General features: G+C 51.2%; 1 long non-coding RNA gene across 3 annotated transcripts in view; it reads right to left on the reverse strand.

The window, feature by feature from the left end:
* Positions 1–22,610, reverse strand: part of LOC140709915 (uncharacterized) — a 75,770-nt gene that overhangs the window by 25,463 nt on the left and 27,697 nt on the right. For all 3 annotated transcript variants that reach the window (XR_012090695.1, XR_012090693.1, XR_012090694.1), the window contains exon 3: positions 4,931–4,988. This is a non-coding gene — a long non-coding RNA (uncharacterized lncRNA). The remainder of the gene's footprint in view (positions 1–4,930; positions 4,989–22,610) is intronic.

Consider the following 22,610-nt stretch of genomic DNA (forward strand, 5'->3'; position numbering starts at 1 on the left):
TGTTAGCCAGGCTGGTCTCGAACTCCTGACCTCAGGTGATCCACCTGCCTCGGCCTCCCAAAGTGCTGGGATTACAGCCGTGAGCCATTGTGCCTGGCCAGCTCCCATATATTTAAAAAAGGGGTTGCCCTAAATCATGCCTAATGCCACCTTGCCTCGCTTGTGCCCAGACCCCAGGGAAGGGAGGATGGCTGTTCTCTGCTGCATTGTTTCATCTCTAGGTTTCCACTCTCTGTCCCTGTGTGGCTGCTCCTCTTCCTGGGCCAGCACATCCAGTTGTCTTTGCCCTGCTCTTCTTTCTGTTTGCAGATCTCTCCCTCACTTGCTGACAGAGTCTCTGAAGGATATCTGGCCTGTAGGGTCTTCCGGTGGAGTTCCAGAACATGCCCTCTACCATGGGCCTGGAGACAGTGTCTGGTGGGAGGTGGCCCTGGGATGGCCTGAAAGCCATAGTTGCACATGGTTTTTACCAAGCTCATCAGGAGGTGCCTGGGAGGCTTCCAAGGTCTGAAACAGGTCTCCTACCCTGAGGGACACAGGTTTAGAAATGAAGGCTGCCTCTGTCTCCAGCATTAGAAATTGTGACTTCCCTGTGGGTAAACAATAGCACCAGCCTTCTTAGGGACACAAGTCCTGGTGGAAAAGGAGCTCTTGTTCCACCTTTGCCCCACTCCCAGCTCCCTGGAGGACCTGGTAGTTTTCCACATTCTTTTACTCCCATTCGTGGGGCTCTGGAGCCTGGCCAGGTATCTCCCGATGGGAACCAGAATGCAAGGCACCACAGGCCCCTAAACCTCTCCAACAACTGCGTGTGGTTGTTCCTAGTGCAAAACGCCAGCCACATTCACCTTCCCCTCCTCCCCCTGGAGAGTGGGAACTCAGGGCCTGACCACTATCCTTTTCATCACCTCAACCCCAGGGACCACACAGGAGGAACTCCAAATCTACCCTGAGCCAGCAGGAGGGGCAGCACAGGGGCCTTCTAAGGATGGTGCAGGTGGGAGCAAGAGCTGAGGCAGGGAGAGTGGATGAATACTTCCGGGAGATAAAAGATTTGAATTGCACCTCAAAACCCAAAAGGAGGATGCATTGTTGAGGCAGGGAAGATAAAAATAAGCAAAGTGGAAAGCCGAGGATTTGAATTTAGACAGATCTGGGTTCACATTTCAGCTCCATCTCAAGCTGTGAAATTTTAGGCAACTTCTGGAGTCCTTGGTTTCCTCCTCCACGCTCCACAATGGTGATTATTCCATAGTGTTGTTGCAGCATTCAATGAAATAATGTACATAAGAAACTTACCAGCCAGGTACTGTGGTTCATGCCTGTAATCCCAACACTTTGGAAGGCAGAGGTGGAAGAATCACTTGAGGCTAGGAGTTCAAGACCACCGTGGGAACATTGCAAGACCTTGCCTCCACTAAAAATTTAAAAATTAGCAGTGTGCCATGTCAAAACCTGTGGTCGCAGCTACTCGGGAAGCTGAGGTGGGAGTTTGAGGTTACAGTGAGCTATGATCACACCACTGCACTCCAGCCCAGCCAACAAGTGAGACTTTGTCTCAATAGAAAGAAAGAAAGAAAGAAAGAAAGAAAGAAAGAAAGAAAGAAAGAAAGAAAGAAAGAAAGAAAGAAAGAAAGAAAGAAACTTACCAAGTTTTCTGGTATATATTAAGCACCCACTAAATGGCTGCTATTATTGTTATCTCTATGTTGGTGATGGGGAGTCAAGAAGTGGGAATTGAAGAGCAGATCTTCTTGTTTGTAGAGACGGGCAACCAGAGTGAGTAGGGGAAGAAATCCCCAGACAGGGGTCTCTAACAGAAGCCATCTGTGGTCTCATGAGGGCCTAGCCTTGCCACTCTGGTGCTGTCTCATTGACTCAGATATAGGCTTTGATTTCCTTGGAGAAGCTCAGTTTACAGCAGGAATAAGCAGGATCTCGGGAAATTTGAGTCCCAGAGACTGGGCAGAGTCGTTCTCACTGTCAGATAAAGGGGCCCCTGTTCTGATTCCCATCCGTGACAAGGGATGACGCTCAGGCTGCCACTGAGCATGAGGGCCAGGCTAGAAGGAACAGTGGTTGGGCAGGTGCCAAGGTCTTGGGAAAAAACTGAGGTCCCAAGAGAGAAACCAGAGCTGCCCCAGTGGGTACTGCCTTCCCTTTTGTGCCTCTCACTTTTTGCTCCCATCCCCAATTTCTTTTCTTTTCTTCTTTTCTTTTTTTTTTTTTTTTTATAGAGATGGGGTCTCACTATGTTGCCCAGGCTGGTCTTGAACTCCTGGCCTCAAGTAATCCTCCTACCTCAGCTTCCCAAAGTGCTGCGATTACAGACGTGAGCTGCCACAACTGCTCCCCCCACCAATGTCTAATCCCTCCAACCCCTATCTCTGACAAGGAGGGTGGGACCAAGCTGAGATGCATCAGGGTAGGTGTCGATGATACCATAGATACTGGGAGTCCTCTCCCAGAGGTGCTGGTTACAGTATTGGGCTTCCTCCTACATCACTAGACCTGGGGGACCCATAAAAGATTGGAGGGCCAGGAAAATGAAGTAGCAGTCCTAAAATCCTGAGAAGTGAGAATTCACAGCTGTCGGCTTTCCCTCACCCCGTTTCTTCTTCTTTACTTCTTCTTCTCCCCCCACCCCCCTCGCCAAGAGAGAGTCTTGCTCTGTCACCCAGGCTGGAGCGCAATGATGCAATCTCAGCTCACTGCAACCTCCACCTCCCGGGTACAAGCAATTCTTCTGCCTCAGTCTCCCGAGTAGCTGGGATTACAGGTGCCCGCCACCACCCCCAGCTAATTTGTGTATTTTTAGTAGAGATGGGGTTTCTCCATGTTGGTCAGGCTGGTCTCAAACTCCTGACCTCGTGATCCACCCACTTCAGCCTCCCAAAGTGTTGGGATTACGGGCGTGAGCCACTGCGCCTAGCTCTTTTCTTGTTTTCTTCAACCCAAGTTTCCTGTTTCTTCTTTCTCTTCTCACTCTCTCTTTTCCATTCTCTTTTTTCCGCCTCTTCCTCAGACTTGCTTTGCAAGTTTTCAACTTCTGTTCCCCAACCCCCTTCACATACAGAAGAGTCTGTGTTTCTCCTGTCTCTCTTCTCATTTATGTCTCTGATTGCCTTACCCAGAGAAGGGACCCCTGCCTTCTCTGATGGAGGCTTAAAAGAGAGCAAAGCCCCAGGGCTGGGGTAGCTGAGGCTCAGCGGACCATGGGGGTGAGGCCTGGGCCACGTGGAGATGGAAGCATGAGCCGGCTCATGACTGCGTAAAGACTGGTATTGATTGGGCTCTGGTGACTCACCACTCAGCGGAGGGGTCTGGGAGAGTGATGTCACTGTTGACACTAGGGCTGCCCCATCCCTGCCCTGAGACCTTTTCTTGCCTTGCTGACTTCTTTTCGCCTCCCTTTATAGGGCAGGGCTAAGGAAGCAAGTTTCACCTTTGATGACATTTAGAACCACAATGTGGTTTTTTTAAACCAAGAATTTCCTTCCCACATCCTCACCTCCTCCTCCTCCTCTGCCTGTCTTGCGGTGGGGGGGGGGGGGGGTATACTCATGTGCACGTGGGCATTCTCTGTCTCACACATGTGTGCACATTTCTTTTATGTATGTACAGCTCACGTGCATGCACACACACACACACACCCTCACTCTCACACTCACACATACTCCCACCTGCCATCTGTTTCCGTCAGTTGGGGGAATCACATAAACCGGGCCTCTGAACTGTGCAGGGGGACTGGAAGGGGCTGATTCTCCCAGATGGGGACCTGAGGAAGAACCCCTGTGTGCTCTTGTCTGCTGGCACCTCGATGCCATGTGCCTCTTGACTTCAGAGGCTGTACCCTTGAGCCCCAGTGAGCCCAGCATTTGGGTAGGCACATGTGTCCTTGAGAAGGTGCGCTTCCAATTTCATAATCAGAGGAAAACTGAGGTGAATTGGGTTGTGGGCTGTGAGTAGGGACAGTGCGGGTATATGGAGGAAGACATAGACTAGGAGGGCCAGAGACTAGAAACTGACTCCGAGACAAATGTCATCATTGTCCCTTCTCCCACCCTCCCCCAAATTAGATGTATATTTCTTTCCCTCTACATTTTGAGAGGAGAGAAAGTTACATCTCACTTGGTAACCAAGTCCCAGGAATCTAGCTTAAGCCAGGGCAGAGGAAGAGTTCCCAACATGAGGCTGAATATTAACGCTATGCAAATCACATGCAAATGTATTGAAAGCAAAAATAAATAGATGGTGGGTCTTGAAAAAGGAACAGTTAGACTGAGGTAAAGGCAGTGGAGGAGCCACAGCCTAGTAACAGGGTGACTTCTGGAGTCTGGGTGCAGGCTGTGCACTCCTGTCCTCTAGAGATCCTGGCCTGTCAGTGGTTGGTAAAAAATGGTTTGTTTTGGCCATAAGCAACTAACTGACAAGTCCTTATCAAATGCATACCTGGCCTGGTGGCAGAGGTGGATTTTCTGTGAAGCTAATGAAGCTTGGGGGGCAGTGCTCCTCATTTGTACAGGCCCCTTCCAAACCCTGCACTTAATTCATGTTCATCATCTTGTATTTTTTTTCTTAAAGAGGGCCCCCCAAATTGCACAAGCTTTGGGCCCCACAAAACCTGGGTTCACCTCTGCAGTGAAGGGGAAAATTGTGTAAAATGTTGACAAGCTCTCTGTTCTTGGTTTAATTAGCAGCCTCCTTTGAAATAATCTCTATCAGAGATGTGTCTGTATGCACAGCCTTATGCGCCCCTTTGCCTAGGTGGAGGGGGCCCCATAGCTGCTCCTGTCTCCAAAACACCACGATTTTCTGCCTTGAGACTGGGGTAAGAGGAGGGTGAAGGAAACTGCTTTGTTTCTAAAGGGAATGTGGTGGAAAACCCCAAGGAACAAGTACCTGATAATAAATAATGATAATATCTTACCTTTGTAAAGCCTTTAAGAGTTTCCAAAGGGAATGTGTCATTTGAGCTTCACAACACCCTGAAGCAGGAAGGAAAGGTATTATGGAGATTTGTTACAGACAAGTAAACTGAGGCTCAGAGGAGTCTAATTACAATAATAATAGTTCAAAAGCACAAAGCTGTTTTATCAGCTGGAACAATCCCATATGTTCACTCATTTAATCTGCACAACAATTCTATGAGGTGGGTACAATTATTATCTTCATTTTAGAAACAGGGAAACTGCACAGAGAGGTTAGCCAAACTCAAGAGTAGCCCAGCCAAGATCCGAACTCAAGCAGTCTGGCAGCTGAGTCCTCGCTCTCAATCAGTACGCCACTCCAAAACCTTGTGCACAGTCATGGGCTAGACTTCAGGTCCTGAGCCGTCTGACCCGTTTCTCATCACCACTAAGCACTAACACGTCCCTCTGAACCAGAAACTCAAAGCCTAGAGGGAGGGGCAGGAGATTGGTGGGAAGTCCAGGTGACTGACCATAAGGATCAGAGTCTAGTCTTGGAAATGGCCCCTCAGGACAGATGAGTACCAGTGTTCCTCCTGGACTGAAAGCGCAGGGCAGGAGGTGAGCCAGCAGGCACCAGCCTGCCTAGAGCCCGGGGAGACTTCTTAAAGAAGCTGGAACGTGTTGGTTCCTTTCAGGAAACAACGTTTGACCACCTCTCCCCACTCCTTACTTACAGTCAAGTAAACTGAGGCTCAGAGCTGTCTAATTACAACAATAATAGTTCACAGTCAAGCATGATGGCTCATGCCTGTAATCCCAGCACTTTGGGAAGCTGAGGTGGGTGGATCACTTGAGGACAGGTGTTTGAGACCAGCCTGACCAACATGGCGAAACCCCGTCTCTACCAAAAATACAACAATTGGCTGGGTGTTGTGGCGCGCACCTGTAGTCCCAGCTACTCGGGAGGCTGAAGCAGAAGAATTGCTTGAACCCAGAAGGCAGAGATTGCAGTGAGCCGAGATTGTGCCACTGCACTACAGCCTGGATGACACAGCGAGATTCTGTCTCAAAAATATATAATAATAATAATAGCTCACGAGCACAAAACTATTGTATCAGCAGGGACAATCCCCACTTCCCAGACCAACGAGATCAAGATTATGGTCAGAAGTGTGTTTAGGGAGATTACCATGGCAACGAGGTAAAGGATGATGGACTAGGAGTAGGGGTGTGCTAGAGGGAGACTGGTTAGGAGATGGTGGCAGAAATTCAGGTGAGAAGTGATGAGGCCCCACTTGAACCAAGGTGGTGGCTGTGTGGCTGTGGTATAGAGAAGAGAGATGCTACAGGGGAGAATGAATGAAGGGAGAATAGGGATGTCTTCTTCAAATGACACAGCCCACATACAGGCCCCAGTGGAAGAAGCGGGGTAGACAGTGGGAAGTGCTGGCGGTGGTGGGGTGGGGGGGAGGGCAATAAACAATGAGGCCTGCAGGATGAGCAGCCCCTGGAAGCTGCCAGAGTTGCTAACATCCCATCTTCCTGCTCTCCCCCAGTCAGTCAGGCTGGCCCTGCCACTGGGCTCTGTGTGTGTGTGTGTGTGTGTGTGTGTGTGTGATGATGGGGGCAGGGGGGTGGTGCTGGGGCTGGGGAGAAAGGAGAAGTGTCAGTCCTGGGCTCTGGGGCCACATACAGGGAGGTGAGCTATGGGGAGCATCACAGAAGTGTGATTTAGAGTCTCATTCCCACCGCCCTTCACCGTGCTGCAAGGACAGTTCAATGTAATATATAATTACCGCCACCCCACAAGGCTGCACTGTACACAGAGCTCCCACCTTCCTCCCGCTCCCTCCTGCCTGCCTTCAGATTATAAATCAGTTTTCAATCCTGAATGCTACCTGTAAATGTTCGCACTCAGGATCCTCGCCTCATATTCCTATGTCTCTAGGGGGTGGTTCAGGATGTGAATGGCCTGCTTCCCCCAGTCCTGATTCTGACATCCCAGCCCCTGATTGATGGTGAGAGGAGCAGCAGGGAAGCTGGAATTGGCTCTAGGGTCTCTGGTGCCCTGGCCTGGGGAGAGGGGTGGGCAGCTCTGGATCTACCTGACTCAGCCAGGCCTGAACTGGACACTCCCCAGTGTACAGAACTGTGGATATGCTCCGGACCAATTGGTGGGAAGGCACTGAAACTGACCCCTCCCTGAAAATGACAACTTCTTTCCAGCTTTGTCAGATGTGCCAGAGCAGGCAGGTGAGCAGGTTCACTAGAGTGTCCAGAAGACAGCAGCCTCTCCATAGGCTGATCTGGAGATGAAGAGGCATAGCCATGCCTTTCCCCGAGCTGGGATGGGAAATCCCACGATGCACCTTTGAGATGATGAAAGGACAAATCAAGAAAGAAATTCTTGGCCAGGCATTGTGGCTCATGCCTGTAATCCCAGCACTTTGGGAGACCAAGACAGGCGTATCACCTGGTGAAACCCTGTCTCTACGAAAAATACAAAAATTAGTGAGGCATGGTGTCATGGGCCTGCAATCCCAGCTACTAGGGAGGCTGAGGCCGGAGAATATCCTGAAACCTGGAGGAGGAGGTTGCAGTGACCCGAGATTGCGCCAATGCACTCCAGCCTGAGCGACAGATCAAGACTCTGTCTCAAAAACACACACACACACATACACACACACACATACACACACACACACACACACACAGAAAGAAAGAAATTTTTTCTTTCTTCCTTTTTTTTTTTTTAGGAGACAGAGTCACCCCGGCTGGAGTGTAGTGGCGCGAAGCTGGCTCCCTGCAGCCTCAACTGCAGGTGTGTTATGTCACCCCCATTTGCCGATTACCCCACCTGAAGAAGGCCCCCCGGCCCTGACCTATTACTTTCTATCTTAGCACCCTGTTTGTTCACTTTGTGGTACTAGTTATGATTCATAATATTCTATATTGTCTAGTGTCTTCATTTTTTGTGGATTTTCACTCCTGGACTGGAATCTCTGTGAAGGCAGGGGCCACATTGCCTAGTCAATACTGTATTCCAGTGACTTAGCATCAAGCTTCACACATCATGGTGTTAGTTAAATACTCTTTGAATGAACTGAATGCATGGAGCCGGGGTGGGGTGGCTGCCAAAGAGAAGGTCTTCAAAGCTGAGGCTGACTGTGCCTGCTCCCCTGCGGCAGCCCCATCTGCAGACAGCAGCTGGGCAGCTCCTTCCCAAGGAGACCAGGCTCACAACCCCGGGGGAATTGAGAGGCATCTCCAGACCTTGGCCCCCTTCCTCTCCCTTGGAAACATTCTACTTGTGACCCCTCCTAGCTGTCCCTGGAGCTGCCTTCTGAGGACCAGGGGTTAATGGCCAGTGTTTATCACCTCCCACTCCCTGACAAGATCCCCAGGTCGCTGGAAAGCTTGGCCCAGCCCAAACTGATACCTTGCATGGGCCAGGGACTCAACCTGGGGACAGCAAAGAGGGACTGAGGAGGAAGCTCCTCCAAGCATTATACTATCCATGAAGTAAATGCAAATGAACTGAAAGCACCTTTTGAATAAGCAGCTTTTACTGAGGGAGCTGCTCTAATCCCTAAATGGCTTTGCTGACAGGGAGGAGCTTCCTGGTGGTGGAAGGGGTGGGAAATGGGGATGTACTGTCAGTAACCGGCTCTGCAGCGCCCTTGTCCCTGCACTTTTAGATTCCAGACACGCTTCTTGTGGCTAATGGAACTCGAGATCTCTAACCTTGGCCTCCCTATTCCACTCCCTGCCCCCGCCCCCAGAGTCTGCGGAGCCCAGCCTCTGTGTTTCCAGGAGGCTGAGGCTGCTGGGTCTCAGTTTGAGTGATTCTCTGGGACTGCAAGCAGCTGAGCATAGGTCCAGTGATGTAGCCCTGTGGGCTCTCTGGTGACCATGTGAGACATCCCTGGGCCTGTGTATAAAGGTGTGTCGCCGTGTGCGCCAGTGGGTTTGTGTCCATTTACACACCCCCTGGAAACAAGTGTCATTGTGCTTGTGCCTCTGTCTGTCCCCACCCCCACATCTCCATCCATCTGTATTCCTCCCCAGGTTAGAGGGGGCTGGCCTCAGCTGGGGAGTCATGCTTTTTCAAGGACTAATGACTTTTATCAGAATGATAATGAACTGATGACACAGGGAAGCCCTGGGCTCTGGAGAGAAGCCAGAGAGGGAGCAACTGGGGACAGAGAGGAGGCTGGCAGGGTTGGGAGCCTAGAGGACTATGCCTCCCAGAAAGGCCAGCCAGCTCCATTCAGCTTTCAGTGGGGGAAGGAGACAGGGACAGAGGAAACCCAGGGGATGTTGGAAACACATTCTCCATTTCCCTTCCCTGTCCCACCTGCCTCTTCCTGAATCCGCCATTCCCTGCTTTGCTATTCCTCTCGCCCTCCCAAAGCACTCCCTTTGACTATGGGTCTGTGAGGCTAAGGCTGGCTATTCCCCTCTCCCAGTCTCCTTCACCCTAGCCCTGACCCAAAGCCAGGTCCTGCCCAGAGATGGAGCGGGAGCTGCTCCTAGAATTCTGAGTGGGCAGAGACATATAGGTGGCCTGAGCAGGTCTTGAAGCACCAGAAACTGTAAAGTTGCCCCTTGGGCATGGAGCTTGTCAAGGCTAATTGGCCTCAATATTCTTTTATAATGAGTGTAGGGCCAGGAGAGTTGTCAGTGGGGAAAGGAGAGGAGAATTCAGAAGCTCACAGAACATCCACACCAGGGACTTGGGAGATCACAAAACCAGGAACTGTTCTCATTGGTCAGAGAAGATAAGTGATACCCACCTCCCAAAGATTTTGGAAAGATTTCAAGCAGAGCCTGCAGCGTGCACGGGGCTCCCCTCACTGGAAAAGCTCCTTCACCTGCTGCAGAGAGGCAGCCACCTCTCCCCAAGCCGGAGCACTCCGGCGCCTTTAGCACAGGCCAGCATGCAGTGAATATTCAATAAATATCAGCTGTTGTGGATATTAGCATAATCTTCTGGTGCAAAAAGTCTCTGAGGGTGGTCCCTGCAGAGAGGGGTCAGTTTCTAGGACCCTGGGATTCAGAAGGAACAGGGGAACAGTGCAAAGCAGGCGTGGTACCAAGAGACCCAGTTTAAAGACCAAGGAGACAGGCATGCCGGCCCCCTCCATGGCCTCTCCTTCTCCTGCCCCAGTCTTTCAGGGGGCGTCCTCCCTCCGGGGCCTGCAGGGAGTCCTCCTTCTGTCCCAGGCAGGCCCAGTGACCTTTTGCTCAAGTCTGCAAATATATTCTTGTCTAGTCTTGGAAATGAAATTGTGCTCAACATTTGTATAGGGCTTTTCCATTGCCCAGCCCTTTACAGACATTAGCTAATTAAATGGAGGAGGGGTAGAAAGGAGCTGGCCTCTGTAGTCAGGGACCCCAGGCCCTTCAGACCTGGGCCCCAGTCTCACTCCTCCCTTCTTTCCTGCAAGATTGGCCTTCCTCTAAAGAGAAGGCAACTCCTGAGGAGTTGGCCACTGAGTCAGAAAGCAAGGGAAGCTGGGAGCTTGGTAATCATGGAGTGGGTAAGGGTCTTCCTGAGGTCATCCTGTCCCACAGCCGCACCCAGCAACAGGTTTAGTCTGAAAGTGCAATTCTGTGTCTGCCATGAGTGGGCCGAACACACAGGGCACACAGCTGTGTGGCCTGTTCTAGGGATGGGGCTAACATCTCACCCTATCTAGGAGGCACAATTGTGGACAGCTGCTCCCAGTCTGGAGCGAAGCACAGAAGCCTCTTACCTGCCCCGGTCTTCCTGGCCAGGAGGATTGGAGGGGAGCCATCCAGGGTCAGCAGAACAGCTTGCCCTGCCCACCCCTCCATCACCACCCTTCTAGAACTGCCCTCCAGGACACAGCAAGTCAACTCTCACCTGAGGAGGGTGGGAGGGGGGAATTGCAGGGAAGGGAGAGAGACCAGTTACGGAAACTGACATAGACATAGGGAGGAAATAGGCCATATTTCAAACTGAGACTGTGGGAGAAAGGAAAGGAAGACGACTAGAAGGAGAGACGGAGGAAAAAACATCTTCACGGGGTGCCCGTAGTGTCAAAGATTGAGGATTTCTTCGCGCAGCCACAGGCAGCCCCATGTTGGATTCTTCTAGCCTGAGAGAGCTGCCCCTCCCACCCCACTGCCTATTATCCCTCATACCCACAAGAGACGGCATCACGGGTGCCCACTTCACAGGCGTGGGCTTCTTCACGGGGCAGGCGGTGCACGTTTTCCTCCCTGATCCCGTCAGAAACTGGAAGGTGGAGACTCGCTCTCCTTCCGTGGCCTGACTGCACCCAGCTCACCCTGATCCCATCAGCCTGCTTGGAGCCAATTGAAGAATCAGCAATTCTGGAGACCCCGCCAGGTTCAGGAGAGGAGGACCTGACCTCCCCGCACCGTAATTATCTGTCTCATAAAAAACAGGCATTGAACTTCATAAAATCAATTAGGGCTACAGGGCCAGGTCATGGAAGCAAATGGGAATTTAGCTCTGGTGACAGTGGCAGTCAACTCCAAGGACAGAGCAGTATGTGACAGCTCCGTCCTCTCAGACCCAGCCCCAAAGGCCACCCGAACAAAGCTCCTGTAGATGCAATAGAAGAGGTTGAGGTCAGACCCAAGGAAGGACTGGCTGGCAGGGGCAGGGAGCACTGGAGTAGTTTCTTCCCTTTGTGACAAGCAGCCCAAGTCCTCCCTCCACAGCCTTCTCTGGTTCCAGAAAACCTCAAGAGCTTCCCATCATGTTACCAAGGCAACTGCAGCCCTGCAAGATTCACAGTGAGGATGGAGAGAGAGCAGAGACTGACAGGAAGCCCAGACAGAATGCCAAGGTGGAGGCACACATCTGAGACTGAGCAGGGAGGCAGGGGCTTTGGGCCAGAGCAAACAGCTCCTGCCTTTCTGTTTGGGCTGTTCCAGGATCTGTTTTCCTGCAGGCTGAGAGTTTGTTTTACACACCCCAGTCCCCTGTGGGCGAGAAAACAGCATCAAAGCTTCCTTCCCTGTCAGGTGGGGATGCAGTGGGGGCAAAGGAGGGCTTCTCCACAATTTCCCAGCATGGCAGATGCTGCAGCTCCTGGCCCAGCCCACGGGCAAGGGTTCTCCTGCTTTCAAAGGCCAGCAGGACCCTCCGCCATCACCACCTGCTTGCTCCACCATGGTCCCCTTGGGAGGCAGAGTCCTGCCAAGGGATCAGCAGCACAGGCTGCATTGGTTGGAATTGGAGAGAAGTGTGTTTGGCTCCTGGCTTGGTCATTTTCTAAGACTCCATGACCTTGGTGAAGTCACTTCTTGCTCAGATTGTTTCCTTAGATGAAAATGGGGATAATATGATGAATTCTTAGGATTTAATAATATCATATACGTCATGTGCTTACACCAGGCCTGGCACTGAGTCAATTTTTTTTTTTTTAAGCAGTTTGGGAGTCTCTCTGAGCCTATTCTGGCTCGGGAGGCTGCCTGATTTAAAAAATAATAATAAGTTAAATGAAAAAGAAAAAAAAAGCTGTTAAAGGCTGGGCATGGTGGCTCAGGCCTATATTCCCAGCATATTGGGAGGCCAACGTGGGAGGATCACTTGAGGCCTGGAGTTTGAGACCAGCCTGGGTAATATAGTGAGACCTCATCTCTTTTAAATTTAAAAAAAAAAAGCTGTCAAAATTTTATCATTATTGTTACTATTCTAATTTTTATTATAATTGTGTGTACCTCTGTTTACTCATCTATAAGATAGAAATCATGATTAGTCCTAATTCAATGAGTAGTTTGCAGATTTCATGAGAAAACACGTGAAATGCCTTGACCAGCACCTCAGCCATGGGAAGTGTCAATGAATAGGAGTGATCCCTACACTCCCCTCCTTACCCCTACCCCAGGTCTTCAGATTACCTACTGGGGAGCCACCACCAAACTGGGCCAAACTCCCAGTTCCCTAAGTAGTAGGGCCTATGGAAATGCGGTTTCTGGAGCTGTAGTCAGGGAAGCCATTCCTTTTTCCTTTTCTTTTCCTCCTTCCCTGCCCTCTGGGGAAGTCATTCCTAATTGCAGTGCCAGTGAACTTCAAACTCACTCCTGGCCAGGAAGGAGCCTTTCACCTCTGTGCTTCCTCATTTCTGTCTCAAGCCTGAGGTTCCCTGAACAGGCTGATGTCCAGCTAATGCCCAGTGTCCTGGAGAAAAGGAGTAAATTCCATTCTAAATGGAAAAAGTTTTGCCCCTATACAGAGGGCCAGGTATCAGGCTCGGGGTGGGGAGACACACAGGGGGATGGATAAGGTCTGCACCTCTTCCAGGTGCCTAAGTTCCCTGTCTTCTGTTGGCCCAGCTGAGGCCTTATTTCAGCAGGAGATCTGAGATGTGACTGAGGAGGGTGGACTGCTCCCAAATCCTCACTGCCTTCTTCCCTGAAAATACCAACACTCCTCCAGGCCCCGTCATGCTTTTGACCTTTGAGAGGGATGAAGAGGCTGATTTGCGATGGGCTTTAAACTGACACAGTTTCCTCATCCTTGGCCCTTCCCACAGATGAGCACCTCACTGGTCCATTCCCACATGGTTGCACAGGTGGGTGTCTCAGGGGTCTGCAGTGTGCCACGAGCTAAAGATGGGCTAGAACTGCAGCTGGCAGAATTTAGATGAAACCTCAGGGAAAACATCCTTGGTGAAAGAGCTAAGAGACACAAAGAAAAGGCTACAGACCCACGCAATTTTCTTCTCCTCAGGTTTTCAATCAGAGAAGGCCTCTTCCCTACCCCCTACTGCCCTAGAGAGCTCCAGACTTAATGCCTCAGTAGGGCTGGGCTGGAGCTGAGGTTGGGTATCCACCCATAGCTGTCAGGACATTTTTTTTTTTTTTTTTTTGAGACGGAGTCTCGCTCTGTCGCCCAGGCTGGAGTGCAGTGGCCAGATCTCAGCTCACTGCAAGCTCCGCCTCCCGGGTTCACGCCATTCTCCTGCCTCAGCCTCCCGAGTAGCTGGGACTACAGGCGCCCGCCACCTCGCCCGGCTAGTTTTTTTGTATTTTTTTTTTTTAGCAGAGACGGGGTTTCACCGTGTTAGCCAGGATGGTCTCGATCTCCTGACCTCGTAATCCACCCGTCTTGGCCTCCCAAAGTGCTGGGATTACAGGCTTGAGCCACCACGCCTGGCCAACTGTCAGGACATTTAAAGAGGGTAGGGCAACCCCACCCCACCCCAAGGCAATCCTGTGGCTCTGTGAGATGAGGTAGACCCCTGAAGGCCTGAGAGTTTCTACAGAGCCAGACTCTAGGGCAGGGGTGTCTAATCTTTTGACTTTCCTGAGCTACGTTGGAAGAAGAACTGTCTTGGACCACACATAAAATATGCCTGTAATCCCAACATTTGGGAGGCTGAGGCAGGCAGATCACCTGAGGTCAGGTGTTCGAGGCCAGCCTGGCCAACATGGCGAAACCCGGTCTGTACAAAAATACAAAAATTAGTCAGCATGGTGGCGTGAGCCTATAATCCCAGCTACTTGGGAGGCTGAGGGACGAGAATCGCTTGAACTGGGAGGTGGGGAGGTTGCAGTGAGCCAAGATTGTGCCACTGCACTCCAGCCTGAGCGACAGAGCAAGACTCCATCCCCACCCCTTCAAAAAAAAAACAAACCAACAAACAAAAAAACCCACTAACACTGATAGCTGTGAGAAAAAAAAAAAATTGCAAAAAAAAATCATGTTTTAAGAAAGTTTATGAATTTGCGTTGGGCTGCATTCAAAGCTGGCCTGGTGGCCCTCAGGCTGTGGGTTGGACAAGTTTGCTCTGGGAGGAACAGATGACTTGGTCAGATGGAAAGGTCCAGATCTAGGGATGACTTGGGCATGTCCCAAGTACAAGTCCACAGACTCCAGACTTGGGCCTGTACCCTCAGCTCTGCTGGCAATGCCTTTGTTGGCAGCCCAGAGGTCCCATCCTCCACACCAGCCACCACACCCAGGACTGCCCTCCATCCTTCAGACAGAGAGAAGTTGGAGGTGCTAGAAGCCAAAGAGCCAGCTACAGGCATCGTACCCCCCACCCCATCCCCCTAAGCCAATGCTCACGCAGGCCCTGTTACTGGAAGCAGAAACTCCTAAGTGTGGGAGGCTTTGGGATGACAGGGTGGGGAGGAGGAAGCCCGAAGAAGACAACCGGGAAGAAAGTCCTAACAGTGTCAGCTCCGGGTGAGGAGTGTGCTGTACCCCGCCGACCAGCTCAGTAGTCCAGGCTCAGCCCATCCCCATCTGATGGGGCCAGGAACAGTCACAGAGGACTGTAAGATCTGGGAGAAAGAGAAAAAGGCTTTTTTTTTTTTTAATGATGAAGAAGGTGATGAGCAGGTCATGGGCCATAGCAACACAGATTAACCTGGCGAAAAGTTCCGAAGAAAATTGGGACATTCAGTTCTGCCAAGACAGTCAGACCAGGGTGAGCTACTGGGGGCTGGCAAAGGGTCAGTGGTTACACTGTCCCCAGCCTAGGACCCAGCCAGCCTTGGCCATAGCTCCAGATGGAGACTTGCCCCACTTGCTGATCTCCCAGAGGCAGAGGCCAGATTCCTTCCAGTCCAGGGAGTCTGGACAAGTCATAAAAGTGTTTCCTCCGAGTCTCTGTCTGGTCCTGCTAGAAGAAAAAAATTTTTTTTTTTTTTTTGAGATGGAGTCTTGCTCTGTCGCCCAGGCTGGAGTGCAGTGACCGGATCTCAGCTCACTGCAAGCTCCACCTCCTGGGTTTACGCCATTCTCCTGCCTCAGCCTCCCGAGTAGCTGGGACTACAGGCGCCCGCCACCTCGCCCAGCTAGTTTTTTGTATTTTTTAGTAGAGACAGGGTTTCACCGTGTAGGCCAGGATGGTCTCGATCTCCTGACCTCGTGATCCGCCTGTCTCGGCCTCCCAAAGTGCTGGGATTACAGGCTTGAGCCACCGCGACCGGCCGAAGAAAATTGTTTGTCCATCTGTCAGTCTGAAGGTGAGTGGGGCTGGGTGCTGTGACTTAACGCCTGTAATCCCAGCACTTTGGGAGGCTGAGGCAGGAGGATTGCTTGAGACCAGGAGCTCGAGGCCACTTAAGCAACATAGACCCCATCGCTACAAATAAAAATGTAAAAATTAACCAGGTGTAATGGTGAGTATTTGTAATCCTAGTTAATAGGGAGGCTAAGGTGAGAGGATGGCTTGAGCCCAGGAGTTTGAGGCTGCAGTGAGCCATGATCATGCCACTGTATTTTAGCTTGGATGACATAGTGAGACACTATCTCTTTTTTTTGGGCGGGAAGGATGGAGTTTCGCTCTTTCGCCCAGGTTGGAGTAAAGTGGCGTGATCTCGACTTACTGCAACCTCCACCCCCCGAGGTCAAGCGATTCTCCAGCCTCAGCATCCCAAGTAGCTGGGATTATAGGCCTGCCATCATGCCTGGCTAATTTTGTATTTTTAGTAGAGACGGGGTTTCACCACGTTGGCCAGGCTGGTCTCGAACTCCAGACCTCAGGTGATCCGCCCGCCTCTGCCTCCCAAAGTGCTGAGATTACACATGAGCCACCACCCCTGGCTGACGCTATCTCTTAAGAAAGAAAGAAGAGAAAGAAAGAGAGACAGGTGACCGCGCCAGTCACCTTCAGATTGACGGACAGACAAAATTTCTGATGTTCCATGAGCCAGGGCTAAGACATCAGCCCAGAATCCTCTTCTCGGATGACTCAGGAGCGCCCCCTTCTGTCTGGTTTGGCTGAAACCAGTGTGGGGGACAGGGAGAAAGAATTGTTAGATTCTAATCAGAATGCCCAGACAGCTGCTGCAGGAGGAGGCCCCACCAGAAGGGTCCTCACTTTAGGCTGCCCCGCTGATACTCCCACAGCCTGAATCAGAGCTGGACTTCCCCAGGGGGGATGAGGACCAAGGAGGAGAATGTCTAGAGTGCGGTCGACCCGAGAGGACGCCTAGGTTGTCATACCCGGGCCTGGCAGCTTGGCCTGTGGGCACATGCCCAGAGCTCTGGAGGGCCGTCCAGCCTGCAGATGTCCCCGGCTTCATGAGAAAAGTCATGGTCTGGGTAACAAGACCAGGCTCTTCCTCTGAGCCTAAGAAAGAAAGGGCTGAGACAGTCATTTATCTCAGGGCTATGAGTGTGTTGTAGGGGGAAAAGTCAGCCATGGGAAGCACAAGAGGGGAGACGCTGCTTTTCCCCAGCAACTCCCCCCGGGGCCAATGAGACATGTTTCCCAAAGGACCTCCAGCTTCCTGTGTGCAGGTGCAGAAGAGACCCGCAGACTCCTCTGGTGTTTAGTTCTAACATTCCATGACCTACAGGATTGCACAGCTCACCCCCAGGCAGCGGCTGCCTTCTCTCCTGGACCATCTGCTGCTCCCCTTTCCTAGTTTATTCCTTAGTCTGATTTTTAAAAATTTATTTATTTATTCGCCATATAGAGTCCACATTGGATCTTCAGTCTGATTTAAATCCATCTTGCTGCATCTGAGTGGCAGCTAGAAGAGAGGGACGGGGAAAGCAAAGGAGATGCTGAGAAACTGAGGAGAAGAAAGACAAAACAAGGAGGAGTGGAGAGGACTGAGGAAGACCCAAGCAAATATCTGAGAGGAGCCGTCTGTCTGGTGGAGAACAGCTTCAGCATTGTCCCTAGTCACTCTCCCTGTCAACACTTCATAGCTGCAAGTCCACGCTCACACTACATGTAGGTGTGGACACACACACACACACACACACACACATATCACATACTTAGGCTGTGGGGAAGACCTGGCTGTGTGTGGGGCTCGAGGGGGCAGTCTGCCCCCACCTGCATACTTATCTTCTCCTCCTCACGTCTCCCCAGCCCCCAGCCTTCCAGCACTAGTTCTTTGTGCTTTCAAAGCAGATCCCTCCCAGAATGCTACCTCCAGGAAGTGCTGAGCTGAGAGAATGGGGGAATGGAAGGAAGGGGAGCTAGTCCTCTTCCCCCCAACAGCACTGCTCCATCAAACAGCACCCCCTCCTCCCCTCACCTCCACCTCTTTCATCACTGCCACTGACAGCTGCAAAAACAGCCCTTCTCATCCTGAGCAGTGGGCTGCGGGGATGTGCCCATCTATTTCCTATCCACTTCCCGGGGCAGGAGACAGCTGAGGACAGGGTAGAGAAGCAGCATCGCTATCTGCGCCAATACCCTCTCCCTCCCTTCCCCCATAAGTAAAGAAACAAAAGAGAACGCCCTCCACCCAGGCCCTAGAACCAGTGTGCAGTCACCCCAGCTTTCTAAATCCCTGTCCAGGCTGCCCCCGGCCCTGTTCTCCCAAGGTAGACTCTATTTCTCAGACCTTGGAAAGTCGCTCTAGGATATCTCACCCTGAAAGACAGATCCACTCTTGGAATGCTGGGAGACAGTGATGGATTCGCCCACACACTAGCAACCTGCTTCCATTAACTCCTATGTCCAAATAATTTCTTTAAATCACCAAGGATGAGGCTAGGGAGGGGAAGGCAAGCCTGTGACATCAATCTCCAGCAGGGATTCCTCCTTCAAACCTGGCCAGGGCCAGGCAGGAAAAATACCCAGCACATTTTTCTGGGACAAAACTATGGAAATGAGACCCCAGCCCACCCCGCCACCCACAGGGCCTCTTCTCACCTAAGTTCTTGTCCACCCTCTCCCTTGGCTCTGTGGAAAGACAACACAGAGGCTTTTCCACCCCTTCCTGTAGGTTTCAGGGCTCTGGCTGCTCCTTGGCAAGGTGTGGGCTGCCTCCTGGGGCATCCCAACCCCCCTAGCAACCAAGAGAGCATCTCCTGTGTGACCAGCACCCAGGGTGATCCAAAGGGCAGGGCATGAGAAGGATAACTAAAAGCTAAGAGCTGTACCTCAGTTACCAGTTTACCATTCCTTCTCAAATTACCCCAATTGCTGCCCTCGTTTTACAAAAGAGGAAGTAGAGACTTAGAGGGGTCAACTTGTACAAAGCTAGCTGCTAGAAAGGGACAGATCTGAGTCAAGCACAGGTCTTCCATCTCCAAAGTCTGCTGTTAGGGAAATCATGTCCCAGTAGGGAAGGGGAGCAGGAAGCAGGTGACATTTCAATTGCTTAGTGTTCCCATCTACCCTTGGCTCTGGAATACAGGTTAATCAGCTCAGACCTACTGTTTTAGCCCCAGCCCGGCTTACCCTGCCTGCTGCTAAGCCAGCCTCCAGCTAGGAAGTTTGTACATCTTGGGGATGGGCCAGGTGGGGCCTGGAAGGCAGAGGGGAGAGAGAAAGGAAGAGCTGGCATTTTGACAGGGCCCAGGAGCAGGCAAGGGGAAGAGAGCTGGGCAGATGGGCCTGAACCGGCCATGTGGGGAGGCTGGGCCTTGGGAAAAGCGTAGGCATAATGGGGCCTGGCTAAAGCACGGCTTCACCCATTTGGCACTTCTTCCTTCCTCCATTGTCCCTATTGCTCCGAATTGTCTGCTTTAGATGTGATTCTTTCCAAATGGGCACCCTCCACCTACAAAGGGACTGGCATGGGAGAGATTACTGACATCATAGTCTTCTTCCAGTAGCAACAGCAGGCTGGGGAACTGGCGGCCCAGACCATAACAGGAGCAGTTTGTGATGTTCTGTTCCAGCAGATTGGAGAGGGTTTTCCATGGCTCAGACCTGAGGCTGAGGAGCCAGAATAGAAAAAGCAGGAGAGAGGAGGCCCCTGAGCTCTTGGACAACCAGTGGGCTTGTTGATGGCCTGGAATACAGGTGTCCGTATAGGCTTTCCCCTGCGAGAGGGAGAAAAGTCAGCACTGTCCAGCCCTGTGGCTCTGATGACAGTGGGACTTAGTGCAGGTGTCCCCCTTAGAGGTGCTCTACCTCTTGCAGGTCCTGAAGTTCCCATAAACGAAGGGAGAATGAGCAAGAACCAGTCACTGGCACTTGCTGGTTTCCATTTCTCTTATGTTGTTTGCAACCTCTGCCTCCTGGGCTCAAGTGAGCCTCATGCTTCAGCTTCCCAAGCAGCTGGGACCCCAGGCATGCGCCACCACACCTGGCTAATTTTTTTGTGTTTTTTGTAGAGATGGGTTTTTGCCATGTTGCCCAGGCTGATCTCAAACTCCTGAGCACAAGGGATCTGCCCACCTCGGCCTCCGAAAGTGCTGGGATTAAGGGTATGAGGCACTGCACCCAACCTGTTTTTTCTTTTCTTTTTTTTTTTTTTTTGAGATGGAGTCTTGCTCTGCTGCCCAGCCTGGAGTGCAGTGGTGCAATCTCAGCTCACTGCAACCTCCACCTTCTGGGTTCAAGCGATTCTCCTGCCTCAGCCTCCCGAGTAGCTGGGATTATAGGCAGGCACCCCCACGCCTAGCTAATTTTTGTATTTTTAGAAGAGACAGGGTTTCAGCACATTGGCCAGGCTGGTCTCAAACTCTTGGGCTCAAGTGATTGGCCTTTCTCGGCCTCCCAAAGTGTTAGGGTTACAGGCGTGGGCCACTGCACCCAGCCTGTTTGTTTTTTCTATAGTCCTTTTTTAAAGCATGACTCCATGTCTCTCTGAAGCAGAAACTCACCTCCTGTCTCAAGTGTTTCATTGAGTGGAGGTGGAGTGGTATATCTTTCCTTTCCAGAATCTGGGAGAGCTGCAGTGGTTTGAGTCGTCTAGTGGAACTGCCTTAGTTCAGGCTGCTATAACAAAATACTGTAAACGGAGTGGCTTATAAACAACAGAAAATTTTTTTCTTTTCTTTTTCTTTTTTTTTTTTTTTTTGAGAGAGAGAGTCTTACTCTGTGGCCCAAGCTGGAGTGCAGTGGCACTATCTCGGCTCACTGCAACCTCTGCCTTCCAGGTTGAAGCAATTCTCTTGCGTCAGCCTCCCAAGTAGCTGGGATTACAGGCGTGCACCACCATGCCCAGCTAATTTTTGTATTTTTAGTAGAGACAGGGTTTCACCATGTTGGTCAGGCTGGTCTTGAACTCCTAGGCTCAAGTGATCTGCTCGCCTTGGCCTCCCAAAGTGCTGGGATTACAGGTGTGAGCCACTGTACCTGACCAGAAATTTATTTCTTATAGTTCTGGAGGCTGGAAATCCAAAATCAGAATCAAGTTCTGGGAGGGGCCTTCTTCTTCCTTCAGATGGCCAGCTTCTCATTGTATCCTCAGCTGGCGGAGCACAGAGAGAAGAGGCAAGCAAGAAGCAGCAAGCTCTTTCAGGACTCTGGTTTTAGAGACCAGGTCTTGCTCTGTCACCCTGGCTGGAGTGCAGTAGCACAAATAGCTCACTGCAACCTCCAACGCCTGGCCTCAAGCAATCCTCCTGTGTTGGGCTCCTGAAATGCTGGTATTACAGGTATGAGCCACCATGCCTAGCCCCGTTCATGAATGAGGGCACTAATCTCATTCATGAGGGCTCCAATGACCTCATCTAATCCTAGTTACCTCCAAAAGCCCCACCTCCTAATATCATCACTTTGAGGGGTAGGGTTTCAACGTACGCATTTAGTTGGGGACACTTAGTGTACAGCAGGGACCAAACACATCATGTCAAGAGAAGCAAGAGACAAATACTTCGAGACTGGCCTTGATCCTTAGAATATCATCTGGTTACTCTTAAATAAAGGCTCTCCAAATGCTGCCTCTGCAGATCAAAGCCAAAGAACCCAACTCATCAAGAGTGGCTGCAGAAGGCACAGCCCACACAGTCTGAGCACTAGAGAGGATCCCTAGGCATCCCCTAGATTCCAGGCCAAAGGCCCTCACCACCTATTTGGTGACAGACTCAAGTATGAGCTTATGGATTTTGAAATGGAAAGCAGCTGGTTCGGGAAGCAGTCCTTTGCACATAGAGGTGCCCAATAAATGCTGGATGCTGGGAAACTAATATGCTCCAAAGGAGGCCAATGTTCTGTAATTTGAGGAGAGGAGGCTGAGTAGGAGTAGGGGGTCTTGCTACTTCAGTCAAGGTGACCAGGAAGCCTACTCTGCACTCCTACCAAACTGGAGGTGGGAAGACAGGTTACCGTTAGGTCAGATCAGCCTCCTAAGCTGGTGTGAACCATTCTCAGGCCACCGCTGGGCCTACCTAGGCTCTGGTCTTGTCTAGACACTTCCTCTCCAGCTGAGGCTGGGAAGCAGGTGTAGTCACTCACAGCCTCACTCTTCACGGTGCTGCCATTAGGACCCTGATTAGTAGAGCCCCATGCCGGGTTGCTAATGGGTTGAGGACATTAAGCATAAATGCTTTCCCAGATATGGGCTTGAGCAGAGCCCAGGAAGAAACAAATATTTTAATCTCAAATAAATAGAATGTCGGCGGGGAGGGGTTCCCTCTGCTTACTCGGCATCTGTTGTCCTCCCATCCTCCACCTGCCACAGTTGCTGCCATTCTCAAGTCCCAGGAATTCCCTGTCCAGGCAGTGGGGCTCGTGGCAGATCTTCACTCACCCAGGCATATGAGAATAGAAGAGATTCTCAAAGATTTAGAGGGAGGGAGATTTTGTGGACTGCCTTGTCCTATAACCCTGATGGTCAAGAAGTCCTTGACATGGATTTTGGATGACTCTTGTGATAACCCAAGCACACTTCCCCTTGGTTGGGGAACTAGAGAAAAGGACTGAAGATCCATGAGGGACACCTTTTGACACAAACTAGTTGCTTTAGGCCAGTGGTTCTCCCAGTGTGGTTGGGACCAGCAGTATTGGCATCCGCACCAGCTGGGAACTTGCTAGAAAT

This window comes from Chlorocebus sabaeus, chromosome 23 (genome assembly GCF_047675955.1).
Source record: "Chlorocebus sabaeus isolate Y175 chromosome 23, mChlSab1.0.hap1, whole genome shotgun sequence".
Classification (NCBI taxonomy): domain Eukaryota; kingdom Metazoa; phylum Chordata; class Mammalia; order Primates; family Cercopithecidae; genus Chlorocebus; species Chlorocebus sabaeus.